The sequence below is a fragment of the Geotrypetes seraphini genome, chromosome 12, assembly GCF_902459505.1.
Source record: "Geotrypetes seraphini chromosome 12, aGeoSer1.1, whole genome shotgun sequence".
NCBI classification, from domain to species: Eukaryota; Metazoa; Chordata; class Amphibia; order Gymnophiona; family Dermophiidae; genus Geotrypetes; species Geotrypetes seraphini.
The window spans coordinates 25,098,635-25,119,554 of record NC_047095.1 but is presented as its reverse complement, the minus strand read 5'-3'; the positions used below and the strand labels follow the sequence as shown (position 1 = coordinate 25,119,554).

Genomic DNA, 20,920 nt, shown 5'->3' with positions numbered 1-20,920 from the left:
GAGGAAAAGTCCTTTTTGTTTCTTTATTTTATTTAGACCACAGCGCCAGTGTGGTTAGGAGAAGCCAAAGGGGGGTGAAAAAGCTATAAAATAAATACACCAGGATGTTTGAAAAAAACACCCAATTGGGCAGGAAAATCGAATCGATAAACCAATTCAATAGGCTGAATCAAATCAAAATTTTTTTTCCTGAATCTGGCAGCACTAGTTTGCGCTACTGTCTTAGACTTAGGACCTGGGATTGGGGAGAGATGGCATCCTCAGTACTTTATAATGCAAGTGAAACTAGGATTTTGTCAGACTTTTGAAGGGTCTGCAGAAGAAAAATATTGTATAGGCCAGGGACATGAGACAGCAAGAAATGGGAACTTTTCTTCCTTCTATTTTTGTGAATGGAAAGGCTGAGGATGTCAGAGAGTTCAGTTAAAATATGTGCTTTATAAGAAAATATAATAATGTGTTTTATAAAGTTTATAGCATTGCTGGCCTACCCAATAAGGTGTTCCTAGTGGTGGTAGTGGCAGCGTGTCAATGTGTTGAGAGGAAGAGGTGGCCTGGGAAATTCTGCTGAGCAAACTCCGGGCCCATTTCCACCCCCCAGTTAGTCCACTCCACTCAACTGGTTCACACACTGAGTGGGTCTTTGGGTGTTGTTCCTGGGTAGTTGTTTTGGGATCTCTTCCAGTGGTTTGTCAGTATCTCCTTCTGATCCAAGGAAGGAAACTTTGTTAACCTTCAAAATATGTTTGTAACAGCGCTGCTTGTGTGGCATTAGGCTATGTAGTGATCAAAAGAAAAAACCAGACCTTTCCACATTTTTGCACTATATGGTGGGTGTATGAGGAGATTCACATTTCCTGCACAGCTAAGTCCGTGTGAGGTTACCTTGTGCTGTATTTTACATCTAGCAAGGTCTATGTTTGGAAGGAAAGATCTAAACTTAAAAATGAAGTGGCCAGAAGTTATGGTAAAAGCAGATAGTGTAGCTGGTTTTAAGAAAGATTTGGACAAATTCCTGGAGTATGTTATTAAGACTTGGGGGAAGTGTCTGCTTGCCCTGGATCGGTAACATGGAATGTTGCTACTCTTTGGGTTTTAACCAGGTATTAGTGACCTGGATTGGCTCCATGAGAATGGGCTATTGGGCATGATGGACCATTGGTCTGACCCAGTTAGGCTATTCTTATATTATGTTCTCATCTGTAGGGGCCTTTGATTTCACTTCTTATTTTAATGTATTTTTTTCCTGGGAACAAAAATGGAAGAAAATTAATGTGTGTGGAATGGAGGGGGGGGTAACTAATTTCTTCAGCTAAATAATTCAATCCACCTCAACCAGACATAGGAGAACTCACGCACCATTCACACACCCTCCAACCAAAAACATCAAAAGAAAAAAAAACTGTTCGACAACCTCCTAACACTCAACCCCCAACTCTACAACCTATTGACCTCGACCACAGACTACAAAACCTTCAAAAAAGAAATAAAAACCCTTCTATTCAAAAAAACACACAAAACCGAACTAACACAATCAGAACTGTCCCAAGCATCACCTGCAACTACTCCATATGTACTTCTGATGTCATGACAATTCAGACATAATTTATGTTATGTTATGTTTGGAATAATGGTTACATATATGAGGTTCAATAAAAGAAAATTTTCACTGCCTGTTTCTATTCTGACCATTTATTCCGTTTCATGGTCATTACAGGAGGAGTGCCAGCCAATGGGACCACCTGTTAATCAGTTTCTCTATCTCCACCTGCTGGTAGATGTGTACTATCCCATTGGTCTCTGGATTCATCTGCTGCTGTTGCTAGAGAAATATTTTTTTACATGGGGGGGGGTGTCAAAAAATGATGGGCCCCGGGTTCCACATACCCTAGGTACGCCACTGCTACCAAATTCCCCTTGGGGATTTCAGCCATCCAGATAAACTCTCTACATAAGATTAACAAATTTTGGAAAAAATGACGTATTAGACAGCACGGAGTCTCCTTTAGTTGACTCCAACTTGCATCTCTTGGGATTCGCAGCCTCCACTCTCTTGCGTTTAGGATGACTGCCATTCCAGAGCTCTGGAAGGGATTTACTCCTAGCAATGGACCCCCCCCCCCAACTGTTCCTCAACCCTAGAGAGCAAAGGGGAGACTATGCCAACTGTTCCTCTTCCCTTCACATGCTCCGCAACATGTGGCATAAGGGTACTCTTTGGGCACCCATCCAGCACAAATCTGCCATGAATTAGGGGTAAAGGACTCCATCCCTGCCAGTTTTGAAGCAAAACTAGGTAATTTGAAACTTCTGGACTGGAAAACTTCGGAGGGGGGGGTTGATATCGGTGAATCCAATATGGCTGCCATGGCAGCATTTTGACACCAAAACACTTTAAAATAAAAAAATTAAAAAAAAAACCAAAAACAGCAATTTTTGGATTTTGGAGGTGGAAAAACCTAAGGAAGGGGCAGAAACCTAAACAAAACAAAAAATGGTTTTAAAGACCCTCCCTCACCTGACTTTCCTCATAGGTTTAAACAGCCTTACTCACTGTGACCTGTGCTGGAAATGTAATGTAATTGTAATGTAATGTAATGTAATTTATTTCTTATATACCGCTAAACTCCGTTAGGATTCTAAGCGGTTTACAGAAAAATAGACAATAGGGTGCATTAAAATTATAAGTAAAATAGGTACTTAGAAATACCCTTACTGTCCCGAAGGCTCACAATCTAACTAAAGTACCTGGAAAAATGACAATTAGTAGAGTAATGAAGAAATAAAATAGAGAATAGATGAGAAAAATAAGAAAATAAACATTCTAATAAGATTACAATGATCTAAAGGACTTTGAAAGGTTGTAAAAAGAGGGGAGATAAGAATAGATGCAGAGGGAGAACCGTTGAAGCAATAGAATTCTGGAGAAATTTAAATGAAATTTGAATGATAAAATAAAACAAAATAAGTGGTAAAACAATAAGTGAGATTAAAAAATATATCATAAACTAAAAAGAATTGAAAATAAAATCAAAACAGTCAAAACTGAAGTCCAGCTTGAACGGGCCCCCGAGCCAACCGTTGGTCCGATGGCCGGACTGCAGCCCTCCTCCGCGGCTCTCCCCTGCTGGAATGGGGGAGGAGCGAAGACAGTGTCGGGTGCCCCGCTGGAGAGGGGCCCCCAAGCCGACCGTTGGTCCGATGGCCGGACTGCAGCCCTCCTCCGTTAGCTCTCCCCTGCTGGCATGGGGGAGGAGCGAAGACAGTGTCGGGTGCCCCGCTGGAACGGGCCCCCGAGCCGACCGTTAGTCCGATGGCCGGACTGCAGCCCTCCTCCGTCGGCTCTCCCCTGCTGGAATGGGGGAGGAGCGAAGACAGTGTCGGGTGCCTCGCTGGAACGGGCCTCCAAGCCGACCGTTGGTCCGATGGCTGGACTGCAGCCCTCCTCCGTTGGCTCTCCCCTGCTGGCATGGGGGAGGAGCGAAGACAGTGTCGGGGGCCCCGCTGGAACGGGCCCCCGAGCCGACCGTTGGTCCGATGGCCGGACTGCAGCCCTCCTCCGTCGGCTCTCCACTGCTGGAATGGGGGTGGAGCGAAGACAGTGTCGGGTGCCCCGCTGGAACGGGCCCCCAAGCCGACCGTTGGTCCGATGGCCGGACTGCAGCCCTCCTCCGTTGGCTCTCCCCTGCTGGCATGGGGGAGGAGCGAAGACAGTGTCGGGTGCCCCGCTGGAACGGGCCCCCGAGCCGACCGTTAGTCCGATGGCCGGACTTGCAGCCCTCCTCCGTTGGCTCTCCCCTGCTGGCATGGGGGAGGAGCGAAGACAGTGTCGGGTGCCCCGCTGGAACGGGCCCCCGAGCCGACCGTTAGTCCGATGGCCGGACTTGCAGGCCTCCTCCGTCGGCTCTCCCCTGCTGGAATGGGGGAGGAGCGAAGACAGTGTCGGGTGCCCCCCTGGAATGGGCCCCCGAGCCGACCGTTGGTCCGATGGCCGGACTGCAGCCCTCCTCCGTCGGCTCTCCCCTGCTGGAATGGTGTTAGATGGTGTTACAGGGTTTGGTTTTGGTCTTTTCTTTTCCCATCTGTAGCAAATGCAGTATCCAATGTAAGTTGTTTTCTTGAAGCCATCTGAAATCACTTTAGTTAAACTGAAGGGATTAAATAGTTATAAAATCTTTAGTGAGAATGTCCAGGGAGAGGAGCTCTGCACTCAAACTGCCATCCTCCTCGCCTCCAAGTTCCGGAATGATATGTGCTGCAGCCTGCCTCAGCTCCAAAAGGTAGCCACATCTGGGAGAAGAAATCACTGCCTCAAAACATAGTAGATGAGGGCAGATAAAGAACTGAATGGTCCATCCAGTCTGCCCAATCATATTCAATCTAAAAATTTGTTGGGGTGTTTTTTTTCTTCTCGAATCCTCTAGCGCTGAATCTTTGAGTTGCCAGTTTGACCGATGTATGGCTGAGCCTCAAAAACCCCTGTGGACATGAAAGGGGGGGGAGAAGAAATGCAGCAGGCACCTTGCGGGTCCCTGCTGATCCCCATATGGATGCCTGACAGCCTGTGCTTCAGCCCCTGCCACATAGTAGGTGAGCAATGCTACAAAGGGAACGGACCCCGAGCTCCAATAGGTTTTTGCAGGCTGGCCAATAGGTTACACAGAGGGATTGGTCTGAAAGCTGAAGACATCAGTCTGCTTCTCCTCCACACAGGCAGAGCTTGACCCTCAAAACTAGGAGAGCTCTGAAGACCAAATCCTTCAAAATGCCGTTATAACGACAGAAAAAACCCCCCAAATAAATGAACTTAACAGATCAGAAAGACTCCTTCTGGCTCGAAAGCACAAGGAAAAACCGAGGCAGAAGAGCCCTCTAGTGAAGGAGTCAGGATTAAAAAGCTGGAGTGGTTTTCTTCTGCACGGTTTGCAAATACTGGAATATTATCCCCATCCGTCCAGAATGACACACCTATTGCACTAGAAATTTAAGGTTTGCTCTTATATTTAAATTAAAACAGTTTTTATTGATGCAAATATCATCAAATACAATAAATACAGCATTAAAAGACATCAATATGCATCAATTATTAATAAACATAATAAAAGACAAATTCCAATATCAATAAACCCCCACTTATCTATACTAGTTGCTCTTGTATTTAATATCTTAGAGGTTGCAGAACCAGAGCTAGAATGGTATGGCCCATCACAAGCTCTTACTCTAATGGGATAAACTGAATTCTGATACCAGGATTAAATGATGGCAAGGTAAGCAACTAAGTGAGTCATTTTTCTGAATCACTGGCAATTACATGGAATATGCTGCTTGAGGAATTCTGTGCCCTTTCGGAGGCAATTGGAAGTGTTTGTTTTGTAGAGACATTTGGTTGATCATTTCTGTGTATATGATATTGTAATCTGCCTCAAACAATTTAACTGCAAAGGCAGAATAAACATTGAATAAAATAAATACATGTATATCAATAAGAAGGAGGGACACTGACCTCCTCCAACAGATGAGGGAAAAGGCTTCCGCTGGGGGGGGCAGTAGCTAGGGCTACTGTTAAGGAAGCAGTGAAGCTGCTGTTGGGGGAGGGCACAATAGATAATAGAAAGGGGCTGATGCTAGAAAGATAAGGGAGAAGAAATACTGGTGTGAGCAAGGAAAGGTGCAGAGTGATGGATGTTGATATTAAGGAGAAAAAAAGCAGGGTAAATAACTATTAGAGAATGAAGTAGATAGATGGATCATAGTAAAGGGGTAAAGACAATATGGGGAAGTGATACGAGCTATGCATGTTTGGGAGAGTGAACAAGTCACTGGAGATATGGGGATATGAGACAGCTGGGACAGACTAAGATTGGGTGTGAGGAGCTAGAGCTAGTGAGGGGATGAGAGGCTGAAAAAGGCAGCTGAAGCTTAAACAGAGAAATCATAGTGCATAAGTGGGGATCAAGATGAAAAACTGGAGCAACTAGAGGTAAGCCAGGAAGGTGTCCTCCGACAGATAGATAGACTGAAAAGCGACAAATCACCAAGCCCGGACGGAATCCACCCAAGGGTACTAAAAGAACTGAGGAATGAAATAGCTGAAACACTCCAACAAATTTGTAATCTGTCCTTGAGGACTGGGGAGATACCGGAGGACTGGAAACTAGCAAATGTCACGCCTATCTTCAAAAAGGGATCGAGGGGCGACCCGGGAAACTACAGACCGGTGAGCTTGACTTCAGTTCCGGGTAAGATGATGGAAGCACTGATAAAGGACAGCATCTGCGAACACATAGAAAGAAAGAAATGGACAACTTAAAACAAGCTAACATGGCTTCTGTACGGGAAGATCGTGCCTAACAAACTTACTGCACTTCTTCGAAGGGATAAACAGCCAGATGGACAAAGGGGAATCCATAGATATCATTTACCTCGACTTCCAAAAGGCCTTTGACAAGGTACCCCATGAGCGGCTACTTAAGAAGCTGTGGAACCAAGGGGTGGGAGGGGATGTACACAGATGGATCAGACACTGGTTGGCAGACAGAAAACAAAGGGTTGGAGTGAAGGGCCAATATTCAGACTGGCAGAGGGTCACGAGCGGTGTGCCACAGGGGTCGGTGCTGGGACCGCTGCTGTTCAATATATTTATAAACGACCTGGAAACGGGAATGAAGTGTGAAGTTATAAAATTTGCGGATGACACCAAACTCTGCAGCAGGGTTAGAACCGCAGAGGAGTGCGAGGACCTGCAAAGGGATCTAAGCAAATTGGAAGAGTGGGCAAATAAATGGCAAATGTGCTTTAACATAGAGAAATGCAAGGTCATGCATATAGGGAAAAAGAACTCGATGTTCTGCTACAAAATGGGGGGAACATTACTGGGAGAGAGTAAGCTTGAAAGAGACTTGGGTGTACTGGTAGATACAACAATGAAATCATCGGCACAATGTGCGACAGCCTCAAAGAAAGCAAACAGAATGCTGGGCATCATTAAGAAGGGTATCACAGCCAGGACGAAGGAAGTCATTATGCTGCTGTATCGAGCGACGGTGCGCCCGCATCTGGAATACTGTGTCCAGTATTGGTTGTCGTACCTCAAGAAGGACATGGCGATACTTGAGCGGGTCCAGAGAAGAGCGACAAAAATGATAAAAGGTATGGAAGGCTGTTCATACGCTGACAGGCTGAACAAACTGGGGCTCTTCTCCCTGGAGAAGCGGAGACTTAGAGGAGACATGATAGAAACTTTCAAGATCATGAACGGCATAGAGAAGGTAGACAAGGAAAGATTCTTCAGACTACGGGGAACCACAAGAACAAGGGGGCACTCGGAGAAACTGAAAGGGGACAGGTTTAGAACTAACGCCAGGAAGTTCTTCTTCACTCAGCGGGTTGTGGACACATGGAACACGCTCCCAGAGGATGTGATCGGGCAGAGTACACTAAAGGGATTCAAAGAGGGATTGGATAGATTCCTCAAGGATAGGGGGATTGAAGGGTACAGATAGAGGTAGATAGGGATATAGGGCTAAATCAAGAAAACCTGACAGGTCGTGAACCTGATGGGGCCTCCGCGGGTGCGGACTGCTGGGCGTGATGGACCTCTGGTCTGACCCTGTGGAGGCAACTTCTTATGTTCTTAAATGGGGGACAAGCTGTGTGTGAGGTAGCTCTGTACCCCCCCATTGCCCCAGGTACATTAGATAGATTGTGAGCCCACCAGGACAGACAAGGAAAAATGTTTGCGTGCCTGAATAAACTCATGTAAACCGTTCTGAGCTCTCCTGGGAGAATGTTATAAAAAATTAAATAAATAAATACATAAAGTTTATTAAAATTTTGATAAAACGGTAATTATGAATTCTAAGCATTTTACAATTTATAAAAAAAAGGGGGAAACATTGAACAGATAAGTACCGACTAGACAATACTTGACAGGTATAAAAAGAATAGTGAAGAGAACTACAATTTTAAAAGCAAAGGAAACAGGGGGTAAAAAAAAAAAAAAATAGGGAAGCTAGAAAATTAAGATTATTAAACAATCCTGGCTTTCATCCAATCTATTAGCAATCATATGCATCTTGGAAGAGGTTGCATTTTAGATTTCCCTTAAATTTATCCAAGTTTTGTTCAGCTCTAATATGAGGTGGCAAGAAGTTCCATACTGTGGGGGCCATAATTGCAAATGAAGAGGCCCGACGCGTTCTAATGATTTTCAAAGATGGTGTATGAAGAAGATGTTGAGAGGAGGATCTTAGGACTCTTAAAGGATCATGTGGAATAAGGAGCTTGTGAATGAAGGCCGGTTCTTTAGTATTTTGGGACTTGAAAGAGAGAATAGCTATTTTATATATGATTCAGTGTGGGATTGGCAACCAGTGCACACTTTAGTAAGGGAGTGACATGATCAAATTTCTTCCTGTTTGTGATCATTTTTATGGCAGTATTTTGTGTCAATTGTAGGCGACGGATATCTTTTTGGCAGATACCTTTATATAATGCATTACAGTAGTCAAGCTTGGATATAATGAGAGAGTGGATTAAAATGTTAAGATTGGGAGTCCAGAATGTTCGCAAGAGATCTAATCATCCTTAGTTTGATGAAACAATTCTTTACTACTGCACTAATTTGTGGACAATAAGACAGTTTACTACCTATTATTACTCCCAGAATTTTAATAGCATTAACAGAAATACATTGGCACATCTTTTATGGCGATAGGAGATGTAAGCTGTACATTATCTTTCCATGGAAACAGAAGACATTTGGTTTTAGATATACTAAGTGATAGCATATTTTAGTGAAGCCATTGACTAATTTTATCTAATTTTGAATTAATGAGACTAATGTCGTTGGAGCTGGAGGCATCAATGGGGTGGATGATCTGAATATTGTCTGTGTAAGTGTAAGCAGTAAGACCAATAGATTGGCAAAGTGTCAATAACAGGGCCAGATAGATTTTAATATTAAATGGTAAAGGGGACAGTATAGATCCTTGAGGGATGGCAAAACTATTTTGGATAGATAAGGAGACGAGAATAACTGATTTATGCTGATCCAGAAAATATTGTACAGATGTAGTTAAACCTATTAATGCATGTTCTGTAGAGCGATTTTTCTGAAAGCCAGTTTGATTGAGGTGGAGAACTTGAGTTTTATCAATGTAAAGAGAATAGGTGCCAGAAAAGAACAAGCAATATTGGGTGAACAGGGTTTAAGAGAGACTGAAGGGGATCTAGATCATGGTGATATGTGAGACAGAAGAGGCAATAGCTTCTTTGCTTCACCTATCATGAGGGTGCTGTCACACAGATGACAGCTTGCTTTGAGAAGGGAGACTGTTGGCTTCTGACATGATTTGCAGAAGCTCTTTAAGGTACTGATTTACTAAAGTTTCATTGCCCAGATACAAAATAAAAGAAGCAGCCTTCGAAAATTATTTTATAAAACAGCTACTGTTTATCTGGGATTCTCTCCCCTCCCCCCACATTCACTGGTGACAATTTTGGAAGGGCAGGAAAAGAGAATTAGGAGAGATTTCTGCAGTGGAAAGAGTTCATGGTATTAATTTTTCCTTGTATCACATCCAGGGTTATGTCTTAATTGATAATTTTCTTTCCTTTACTCAAAATCCAAAAATGAGTGGGTTATGACATCCACCAGCAAGTGGAGATAGACAGAATCAAACTGAGTTCTGTCATATAGGATGGTAAGCTCCTTGGAAAGCCAGTATTTTCCATGCCCAAGAAGGACAATCTTCAAAATCAAACAGATCCAGAACGCCCTCTGCACAGTATTGAGAGATGAGGTTGAAAAGTAGTCCAATGTCATGTCACCAGAAGGCATAATACCTACAGAAGCAAGGAGAAATGAAACATTCAGAAAGGGTAGAACTCAGGATTCATCTGCTGTGACTAAAGAAAAGAAAATTATCAGACAAGATATAATTTTTCCTTCCTTGTCATCAGCAGCAGATGAATCCAGAGATGAGTGGAATGTAGCAAAGCAGTCATCAGAAGGATGACTCAAGTCACAAAAGTCAAAGGCTTGGAGAATGCTACCAAGCCTGCCAATCCCCAGAGGATGGAAATCCATGAAATCAAAGGATAGTAGAAGCTGAAATGGGTGAACTAGAAAATTAGAGGATATATACTTCTTGAAGTCCAGACCACAAATCAACATCAAACCGAGTCAAAGAACCCAATACCTGGAAGACGCAGGAATAGCACCTGGGAGACAGAAGGCCCAATCAATCTCCATCCACTGAGGAGAAACCACTAACCTATTGACCCACGCCCTGCAGAAAGATCAAAAGCCAGATGCACAGGTTAGGAGGAGGACAGGCTACTGCCAAAGCCATCCACAATTCAAGAAAGGATACCAGCATCCACCACACCTAATCAGCAGAAACACGGACGAGAGCCTGAGCCAAGCCCCCTACATAGTCCATATAATGAGAAGGGCACCCAACAAAAAATTCCCGAGAGGAGCTGATGCACTGGACACCACAAAAGAACAAGGGTAAGCTCCATACACTTAGAGTCGCAACTAGAAAAGAAGCTGCATATAATCCCTAACAAAGGAATGAAAGCACTGCCTACGTTATCAATAACACCAGACAAGGCAAGAACATCCAGCAAACAATGGAGAATCAACAGATGTGCCTGTGAGATACCGGTGGCAAATTAGCAAGGCTTACCCTAGCAGCCCTTGCAAAAGCAGAGAGAGTGCTTGCTCTCCAGGTAATTTTTTTTTTTTTTTTAATGTGAGAAGGGAGAAGAGAAAAGCAGCCACAGGGCGAACGGAGGGATGCGAGCAGGGACCTGGTGCCAACCAGGTGTAACCCACAATATAAACCCCCCAAAAACCTAAGCCCCCCCAAGTTCAAATGAGTTAGAAAAACTAAAGCAGGAGCTGAGCAGCAGACAAAGCCAGGAGTCTAAGAAAGACCATTCGTCTGCCTAATGTAGATAGAGAATACTGGCTTGCCAAGGAGCTTACCATCCTATATGAAAGAGCTCAGTTTGATTCTCTCTATCTTCGCCTGTTGGTGGATGGTCATAATCCACTCGTCTCTGGATTCAGCTGCTGCTAAGGGGGGGAAAAAAAAAAAGATTACATTCAAATTCTGGTATCTTGAGTTGTGAAGTGAAATATCCTACTTCTGCCCTGCACCCATTGTTAAGCAAGTTCTATCAGGTGGTCTGGAACTCTACCATATCAAAGAACAATTATACTCTATTGCAGGGGTGCCCACACTTTTTGGGCTTGCGAGCTACTTTTAAAATGACCATGTCAAAATAATCTACCAACAATAAAATTTTAAAAAACACAAATCACACTGTACGCAGAGAAAATGTTAATTATCATTTATATTCTGGGTTTTTTTTTCCAAAGAGATCAAGGCAGATGACTCTGCAATGTCACTTCAGTAACAACTATACAAAAATAGACAAATATACCCCCTCCCTTTTAACTAAATAGCGATAGCGGATTTTAGCACAGGGAGCTGTGCTAAATGCCCTGCACTGCTCTCGATACTCATAGGCTCCCTGCGTTAAAAACCGCTATTTCAGTTTAGTAAAAGGGGGCCATAGTGCAAAAGATAGACAGCAGATATAAATTCTCAAAACGGACACATTTTGATCACTACCTTTGTTGTCTGGTCATTATTCAAATCTTGTTGGTTCCAGGCTCTGGTTGTCTTCTGATAACTTGCTTGCCAGGGTCTCCTTTTTTCTTCTTTCTCTGTGCTAACCATTCATCTTCTATCTCTGTCCTCCCCTTCCGTTTCCCTTCCCTCACCTGGAAGTCTGGCATCTTTCCATCCACAGATCCACCTTTTCTCAACTACCCTTTCATCCAGCAGCTCTCCCTCCTTCCCCACCACCCCAGGGTCCACCACCTCTCCCTTTCTTTTCCCAACTATCCTCCTATCCAGAATCTCTATCCCCCCTCCACACCATCACTTATGTCCAACTTTTCTCCCTTTCTGTTCTTTCCCTCCCTAAATTCCATTGTCCACCATCTCTCTCCCACTTCTGTTTTTAGACCCATTATTTCTTCCCCCAAAGTCCAGCAAATGCACATCTCTTTGAACCCCCCCTTCCCTCCCTCCCTTCTATACCAGGGCCCTCCTCCCCCGAAGGCTTGTCCCCCCTGAAGGCCTGCACTCCAGCCCTGAAGGCCTGTCTGCCCCCCCTGAAGGCCTGCACCCCCCCCCCGTAGGTCTGTCCCCCCCCCCCCCCCCCGGAAGGCCTGTGTTTTCCTCCCTGACCTCCCACACATCCGTTTACCTAATTTTAGCAGGGAACAGCCTGCAGAGAGGATCGCCAGTACTTTAGCGATCCTTGCAGGTTGTCATGGGCCTCAGGAGCTGTCGTCCTCTGCCGCGGTCCCACCCCTCCGCTGACGTAAGAGGTAGGATCGTGGCAGAGGGAAGACAGTTCCTGAGGCCTATGACAGCCTGCAAGGATTGCTAAAGTACTGGCGATCCTCTCTGCAGGCTGCTCCCTGCTAAAATTAGGAAAAGGGATATGTGGGAGGCCAGAGAGAAAGCCGGACAGCACAGAAGGGAAACTGGGGTTGCCTGAGCGATCGACCGGTCGATCGCAATCGACGTATTGGGCACCCCTGCTCTATTGGATCATTATTCAAAAGCGAATTAAACAGTCTATGTACTTTCATAAAATATATAGATATCATTAGGCTATTTCAATTGTTTATAGAGGAAATAACATTATTATTGTGAGCTGGTATAGGAGGAAGCAAGAGTGGCCAAAATATCTGGAAAGCTGAGATATAGAATTTATCAAATGGCTAAATATTTAGTTTAAGTCCACCAAATAGCACAGCCACCACACTATCAATATATTCAGTGCCACTTCCTACTGTATATGGGTAGAGCTAAATATATAGATTAACTACAGCACCAGAATAACTTAAGTTGGTGATATCTGCACAGCTCATACCACAACACTGACCCCATGATAGGGTCAGAAAAAGCACACCACAACTTTGAGCCAGTCTACATGGTACTGAAGATTTTTGTTCAAAGAAAATTATCTTGAAATACTACAGAAAAAGAGGCACTGTAAATTTCACAAGCTGATTACATTGTGAACTCATATTTTAACCATTGCTATTGCTAATATTTTAATTGGTCCAACAAGATTATGATTTTAAACTCATCACATGATTAATACCAATTATACTGAAATTATTTTAAAACATTATCATGGTTAAATTATGCATCTGATGCCTTGCTAGATATAACCCAGAAATGTAGCATGCTTACCTAATTTTTAGAAGATACAAACATAATCCAGTGTACTTCCTCAAATTCAGGTCTTCTGTATAACCTTCACCTGAGAAATAAAATTTACATTGTCATCTGCCAAATTACTTTATTAACTTATTGTAAGTGTAAAACAATGTTCTCTTTACAGGATGATACAATGGCACAGTGTATCTATACTATTAAAATGCTTTAGCAACACACAAACTTTGTTTATGACTATTCCTTAACAAAACTGGAATATTCAGTTAATGACATTGGAAACTGTTTAAGTAAGGTAGTACTGCCACCAAGTGGTACCATGTTTAACCAGAAAGCCAAACCTCAAAAATACATAAATATAGATTTGTTTAAATCTAAAGGATCCAGGAAGATAATACATACAGGTGACGTCATCAGCATCTGACTACACACAATAAGAAAAAAAAAAATATCAACCAAGAAATGAACAATTTTAGTCACAATAATTGGAATTTTTTAGTTCTTTGCAAAAAAAGGGTGGGAGCAAGAAAAAATTATTTCAGCTATTATTTGATACTAGTTTTATAGCCCGTTACATTAACGGGTGCTAGAATATATATGTGTGTGTGTGGTTTTATTTCTTTTTCTCTCTTTAGCCAGGTGCTAGAATAGTTGTGTGTGTCTTTCTTTCTCTCTCTCTCTCCTTGGCCGCTTTCTGTCTCTCTCTTTACTCGGCTGCCCACCATCACCCCTTGTCTGTTCCACCTGTCCAGCAGTAGGCCTTCTCCCTTCCTTTTACCTCCCCCTGTCCAGCAGCACTCCTTACCTGCTCCCCCTGTCCAGCAGCACTTCTTCCCTGCTCCACAGTCCCTTTTCCCTGCTCCCCCTGTCCAGCAGCACTCCTTACCTGCTCCTCTGTTCCTCTTCCCTGCTCCCCCTGTCCAGCAGCACTCCTTACTTTCTCCCCCAACCCTCTTACTTGCTCCCCCTGTCCTTCTTCCCTGCTCCCCCTGTCCAGCAGCAATTCTTCCCTGCTCCCCAGTCCCTCTTCCCTGCTCCCCCCTGTCCAGCAGCACTTCTTACCTGCTCCTCTGTTCCTCTTCCCTACTCCCCCTGTCCAGCAGCACTCCTTACTTTCTCCCCCTGACCCTCTTACCTGCTCCCCCTGTCCAGTATGCGGCTCCTCTTCTTTAAAACAGCCTACCGGCTGTAAGGAACCTCGCAGGCCGCTGAGGCACGGTGACTTTTCGTGTGCAGCACTCTCCACACACTGCTTCGGGGCCGTGTACTGCCCTGATTTACTCTGGCACGTCCCTGATGCCATCATCAGAGACGCGGCAGAGCAAATCAGGGCAGTAGAAGGCCCTGAAGCAGCGTGTGGAGAGTGCTGCACACGCTGCTTGAATCGGCGTTTGGATTGGGGCTCGCAAAGAAAGTATCAGCTGGACTTTTTTTTGCGCTTCCCTTCCCGCCCCTTGAGGTGCGCCGCGGCTCCTCTCGATCCCCACCAGCATCGGAAGCCTTCTCCAACGCTGGTGCGGCTCGTGAGAGGAGCCGACAGGAGAGCAGGATGTCCAGCGCTGGGGTCCAGTCCTTCCGCTGTGGAGGCAATCGTTGGCTGGCTGCGGTCCCGCACTTGCGACGCATGTCTTGTGACCTAGTAAGCGCGCATGCGCACTCGTGCGGCCACATCCCGACAGAAAAGGGATCAGGGAACACGCGTCACGAGTGCGCATGCGCGGGCTAGCATTTTATTATTTAAGATTGCATCCCTGGTAATTTTTTCCAGTCATTGCACCTAAAGGGTCTTGTACTCTTAAGGAAGAGATGCAAAATAACATTTCAGATCTTAGGTATCAGAGTATCACAAATATGTGGAGTTTTTATTATTACAACTTCAAACTGAGATATCCGATACAGGAAAAAAAGAATACAAAAAGGCATTTAATTTCTTAACATTTTTATTGGCTAAAGGATAGGGATTTTTGATGATCCAAAATATTTTTACAACTTTGCACTTATTCTCGAGATCTTTATGATACTGGAAGAGGAACAGTCTGTGGACTATAAAAACAAGGTGTTTCCCTTCCCCGCCTATATGCTTTATAGTCTGCTGAGATTCTTTATGCCTGCAACAGCAGAATCATGAAATAAGTCTTCTTGAGGACAGACAGGAAGAACAAGTTCAGAAGTCACAACGAAGTATGGCAAAACAGCTGCCCTATACTAGTTAATACAGTAAATATGGCAGCATTCTTTTTTTTTTTTTAAGTAAAATTAATTCATACACTGAAAAAGCCTCAATAAAATAAATACAACTCATGTCAACCGTCAAGTGCATGGCATTATATATAAGCAGGCCACATAAGCAGGACAAGCATACTCCGACTGCAACACTATCTAAGAAAGAAAGACAATTGATCCTGCTGCACAGTACTTAGGGCTAGATGCACTAAAGTCAGGGAACGACACTAAAACTTGTTTTCATAGCTTTAGCGATGATTGCTTTTACCGACCTGATGTACAAAATGGCTCACCACGTGTTTTTCCCCTTGATTACCCATTTTCTGATCCGGCCATGCAAATTAGTTAAAACCCCTGCAAAGTAGCCAAGCGATTGATGTGCTAACATCGCTTGGCTATACAAAAAAAAAAAAAAAAAAAAACAGGGGTTTAAGCTCTTGGAAAATACCGACTGATCTAGACCTGTTGGGAACTGTGTTAGACAAAGTTTGCATGGTTTTTTTTCATTTTTTTCCCCCCAATGGCACAGATATTTTGCATGTGTTACCTTGGGCCCCTGGAGCCTAAGGCCTTGATTTGTTCAGGTGTCATTGGGGTGGGCCATCAGCATGGGTGGGGGGGAGCTTTTTTCTTTTTTTAATGGGCTAGACTACATTACATTAGTGATTTCTATTCCGCCATTACCTTGCGGTTCAAGGCGGATTACATCCAAACTAAAACAAGAATTACATTTCAACTTTGGAAGTAATAGATTAAACGATGAGATAAAATTTAAAGGTAGAATTATGGGTTTTAGATAATGTTTGGTAACTAGAAAAATTAGAGAGTACTAAGGGTTTATAGAGTGTTGGATGTTGGGTTAGGATTGTTGTGCTGGATAGGTTTAACTTGTTTTTTGAAGAGTATGGTTTTAATTTATTTCTTGAAGGATTTCTTTCTAGATTGTGCGTGTGTAACACATACACAAAATCTGTGCCATTTAAAAAATAAAAAAGAAGCCCTAACAGCAGTAACAGAAGGCTGATTCCCTTGTCACTGCTGTTAGGGCTCTGAACATGTGTAAATTGCTCACTGAGCAATTGATCCATCAGCTTTGCATGCAAATCATTTGCATGCAAATTTGGTAGCGTATCGATCACTGTTCCACAATCGGCCAGAGAATCGGCCAACAGCGATCAAATCGGTATTACTGACTGACTTTAGTGCATCTAGTCCTTAGTGTATCCTCCAGGAAATTTATAACATCCTCTTTCCTCCATTTCCATGGGTGAAAGTTCTCCTAATATGCCTCCAATGGATAGAATGGAGGCAAGAGAAGGGTTAAATGTGTGATCTTTCTCCCAGCAATATTCACTTTCCAAGTTCCATCTGTAAAGCAAAACAAATAATTTACTATTTCACAGCAACTATCGTACCCACACACATCCTTAGTTCCATCATCCCTAACTCCTTTTTTCACTTCAACAAAACATACAATTTAAGCATATCTCCTTTAACCAAACACTACAACAATAACTATTACAATATGTGGCCTATTAATACATCATAAGGATGACAAGTAGCTTTCCACACTGTAGCATGAAGTGGATGAGCCTAAATCACCACCAAAAGCGAAACAGGGCACCCATCACCTCTGAACTTCAGCCATATAGTCAACAAAGAAAACACTGTACCAATGGCTAAATGAAGAGTGGCAAATATACTTTTCTTACTCTAAACTGACATTGAAAGCTACCAAAAACTAAAATTTTGAAACATTAAACACATCCAAACATATGATATACAATTGTTGAAGAAATAAGTTTATTTGAAACTGTCTAAAATTGTCTTTTTTTTAATAGCAAAGCATGATTAAATTCTGATAGAAAGATAATAAGCATAAATTTACCTTGCCAGATTCAATAGATATCTTTTGCTTCATTCAATAACTGATGACAACTCCTTTAGTTAAAATAAATGTTATTTTAAAGTTATCTCATGAGTCCAACCTTAAGAAATTTTGGCCCATTCTTCCATAAGAGTGGTTTCAGCTCTGATATTTGAAGGCTTCCATGTATGAATGGCTAGGTTCAGGTTGCATGATCAAAAATTTCAGAGAACCTATGACTAATGTAGTTGATGCTTCCAGACAGATTTAAAATACAATTTCTAAACATTTAGGGTTTAATCTATCCACCACTAGGATAGTTTTTTTTTATAGGAAGTTAACTAGGAATAAACTGTGGCTCTCTAAAAACCTCAAGCTTTCCACAGAATATTTGGATGACCCACAACATCTCTGAAATAATGCTTTGTAAAGAAACTAGTCAAAAATTTAAATTATTTTGTAATATACTTCATGCTTGAAAAAACACCACCACCACCTTCCAGAGGCTCATCTTGACTGTCAACCATGAGGGAGGTTTCATGGTGCTGGGTTATTTTTGCTGCATTAGGACATAGATCCGTGCCATCACTGATTAACAAAGAATTCTACTTTGTTATCAGAAATTTCTAGAGTACCATATCAGGCTATCTAACTACGGCATAAGTGGAATATGAGCCAATAGTGGGTCAAGTAATTTACTACTGAAAAGCTGAAGTGTCTTTTTGGGCTGGCCAAGTAAAAATCTTGACCTAAACCCTTAAAATATTGTTGCAAGCTTTTCTTGTCAATGCTTTGCATCTGACCTGTCAGTGGTTATAATGCTTCTTGTTTTCATTTGTATCCTGTTTCCATTTTTTTGAACTGTTATTTTGTTTCTAATAACTTCTTATTTCACCCTTGCTGTTGTCATTTGGCCTTCCTTCTATCTTTAAAGTGTGGAATGCATCTGGTCTAGAGTACAAGGTAGAGAATGACATGGGGACAAATTTTTTCCCGTTCCCGCAGAACTCAATTTCCCTGTCCCATTCCTGTAAGCCCTGCCTTAATTGCACAAGCCTCGAACACATGATTTTGAAGTGTTTGAGGCTTGTGCAGATAAGGGGCAGGGATAGAAAACGAATTCACCGGGATGGGAAAATGAGTTCCCATGGGGACGGGGATAAATTTGTCCCCCTGTTATTCTCTACTGCAAGGTAAATTTTTAATCACCCATGCCCAATTTAAACTCATCCAATTTCCTCATAGCTGCCCTAGAGTTGCGTGGGGACAGAAATCAAGCCCGTCCCCATTGGAATGAATCCTTCACCACAATTGAATCCATCCCCACCCATCCCTATAAACTTCAGAAGTAGTTAATTATGCTACTGAATTAAAGGCTCTGGTAGAGACCTATTTACAAATAAGCAAAGACACTATTAATTTGGAAATATTAATTTGGAAGAATACATACTTTTGTAAATGGGTCTCTGCCAGAGCCTCTAATGTAAATATAAAATATAAATACTCCAGCTGATGAAGACCCCCAAGCAATATCAGCTGAGGACTTCCTCTGAAGGTAGCCAGGGATCCCTTTTGCAAAGCTTGGCAAGAAGCAATAGTGTTTCTGAGCCACAGATGCTGGCACCTCAGTGGCTCAGGGATGCTGCCAGCGACTGCTGACCTTGGTGGAGGGGTGTTCTGGCCATCCTTGGAGGAGGTCCTCAGCTGGTAGTGCTTGGTAATCCCCACCAACCACCACAAGGATCAGCAAGTACTTTAGCACTGGAGAAATAAAACCAGAAATGCATTTCTTTTTTTCTTTTTTTTTCAAACAAGAGAATTGACCCAATGATCTTCACAGACAAATCCAAGAAAAAACAAAAAACAATGTGGAGAAATGATGTTCCTGAGATGGACTTTATTAATATAAAAAATATTAAAACTGTAAAAGCTGTGTGCAGGACATGGGCTTTTCACTCGGCTTTTTGAGCCCATGTCCTGCACACAGCTTTTACGGATCAGTTTATTTCCGACTGGCATTTTTATCCACGTATCTTTACCATAGGACTTCATAGGGACCCCTGAAGAAGACATTCTGTCGAAACACAGACCAAGTTGGGTCCAGGGTCCAAAGCTTTTCAGCGGACTGCGTCCTAGAGGTTTTTATGTGGTTTGGCAAGTTTTAATATTATTTTAATATTAATAAAGTCCATCTCACGAATATTATTTCTCCACATTGTTTTTCTTTTCTTTTTTTTGAACACAAAACAAAGACATCTGCTATATACTGTACATTTCCCAAAGCCAGTCAATATATTCCTTTTTTACCTTTGCTGTCTAGAGATTTATTTTTCCATCAAGTTGGTCCCAGTTTCTTTTTTTTTTCCGCTTTCCCGTCTTCGTTGCTGTCCATTGGTTCCTCCTACAATGGTCAAGCATTTCTCCCTCTCTCTTCCCTTCCTCCCATTGTACAGCATCTTCACTCCCTTCTGTACTGAATTAATCTTCCTCTTTTTCCCCTCCCCACTCCAGCACAACATTTCTTTCTCTCTCCTCCACCCCCATGTGCATCATGTCTTTCTCTCTCTCTCACTGTCCAAAAACTCTTTCTCACCTCTTGCTGCATAGGGAGCTGTAAAAGAGGGGGATCCAGGGTGCAGCTCTACTGCCATCACCTCTACTGTCACCTCTCCCTCCATTCCCTCCACCACCATGTCCAACATTTCTCCCTTTCAATCTGTCCCACTGTTCCTTCTTCTCCACTACCATTAAGGGGAGGAGTGGAATGTTTTCCAGGAAGTGGAAGAGGATGACGTGCGGGTTGCTTTAAATTCTTGCAGACCAATGCAATCCTCTGGTGATGCTTTGAAGAAATTAGAAGGGAAGGTGGTTCCAATACTTACCAGGATTATCAATGTAATTTTGAAGAGTGGTGAAATTCCAGAGTCATTGAAAATTTTGACAATTAAACCATTGATGAAGGACAAGAAAATAGGGTCCTAAAAATCGAGTAATTTCCATCTGATAGCGTCATTACCCGTACTGGTAAAAATAATGGAAAAGATGGTTTATTTCCAACTTCATCAGTTTCTGCAGGATCATTATATCTTGGATGATCATCAATATGCATTCAGAAAAAAACTATAGTATGGAGACTTTGTTGGTATCTATGCTTGATGAATTGAGAGTGGGTCTTGATGAGGGAAAACAATTCCTGGTTGTGTTTCTGAATATTTCCGAGGCACTGACTTCGCACACATGGGAGATTTTGTCCATCAGACGCTGCAGGTTCAAGAAGTAACTGATAATGTGGAAACTATGTGGTCAACCTTGAAATCGACCCTTCATGAGGCAACTAAACGCTACATAAAATCGGTAATCAAACAGAAACCCCAATGGTTCACTGATGAGGTCTCGTACCTCGTCAAAGAGAAGAAAAGAGCATTTCTCTCATACAAACGCACGGGGGAAAAAGAAGCAAACATTGAATACAGGACAAAGTCTGCAGCGGTCAAAACAGCAGTCAGGGAGGCCAAACTTCGAATGGAAGAAACTCTATCGAAGAACATTAAGAAAG

General features: G+C 42.8%; 1 protein-coding gene across 9 annotated transcripts in view; it reads right to left on the bottom strand.

Moving 5' to 3' along the window:
- The window catches only part of ZNF644 (zinc finger protein 644), a 150,836-nt gene that overhangs the window by 90,136 nt on the left and 39,780 nt on the right, over positions 1 to 20,920 (bottom strand). For 4 of the 9 annotated variants that reach the window (XM_033916242.1, XM_033916250.1, XM_033916246.1 and 1 more), the window contains exon 2: positions 13,293 to 13,362. The gene's annotated coding sequence lies outside the window, so the exon portion shown is untranslated. Of the gene's footprint in view, positions 1 to 10,996; positions 11,087 to 13,292; positions 13,363 to 20,920 lie in introns of all 9 variants that reach the window. The other 5 variants (XM_033916245.1, XM_033916251.1, XM_033916248.1 and 2 more) reach the window with 2 other exon arrangements.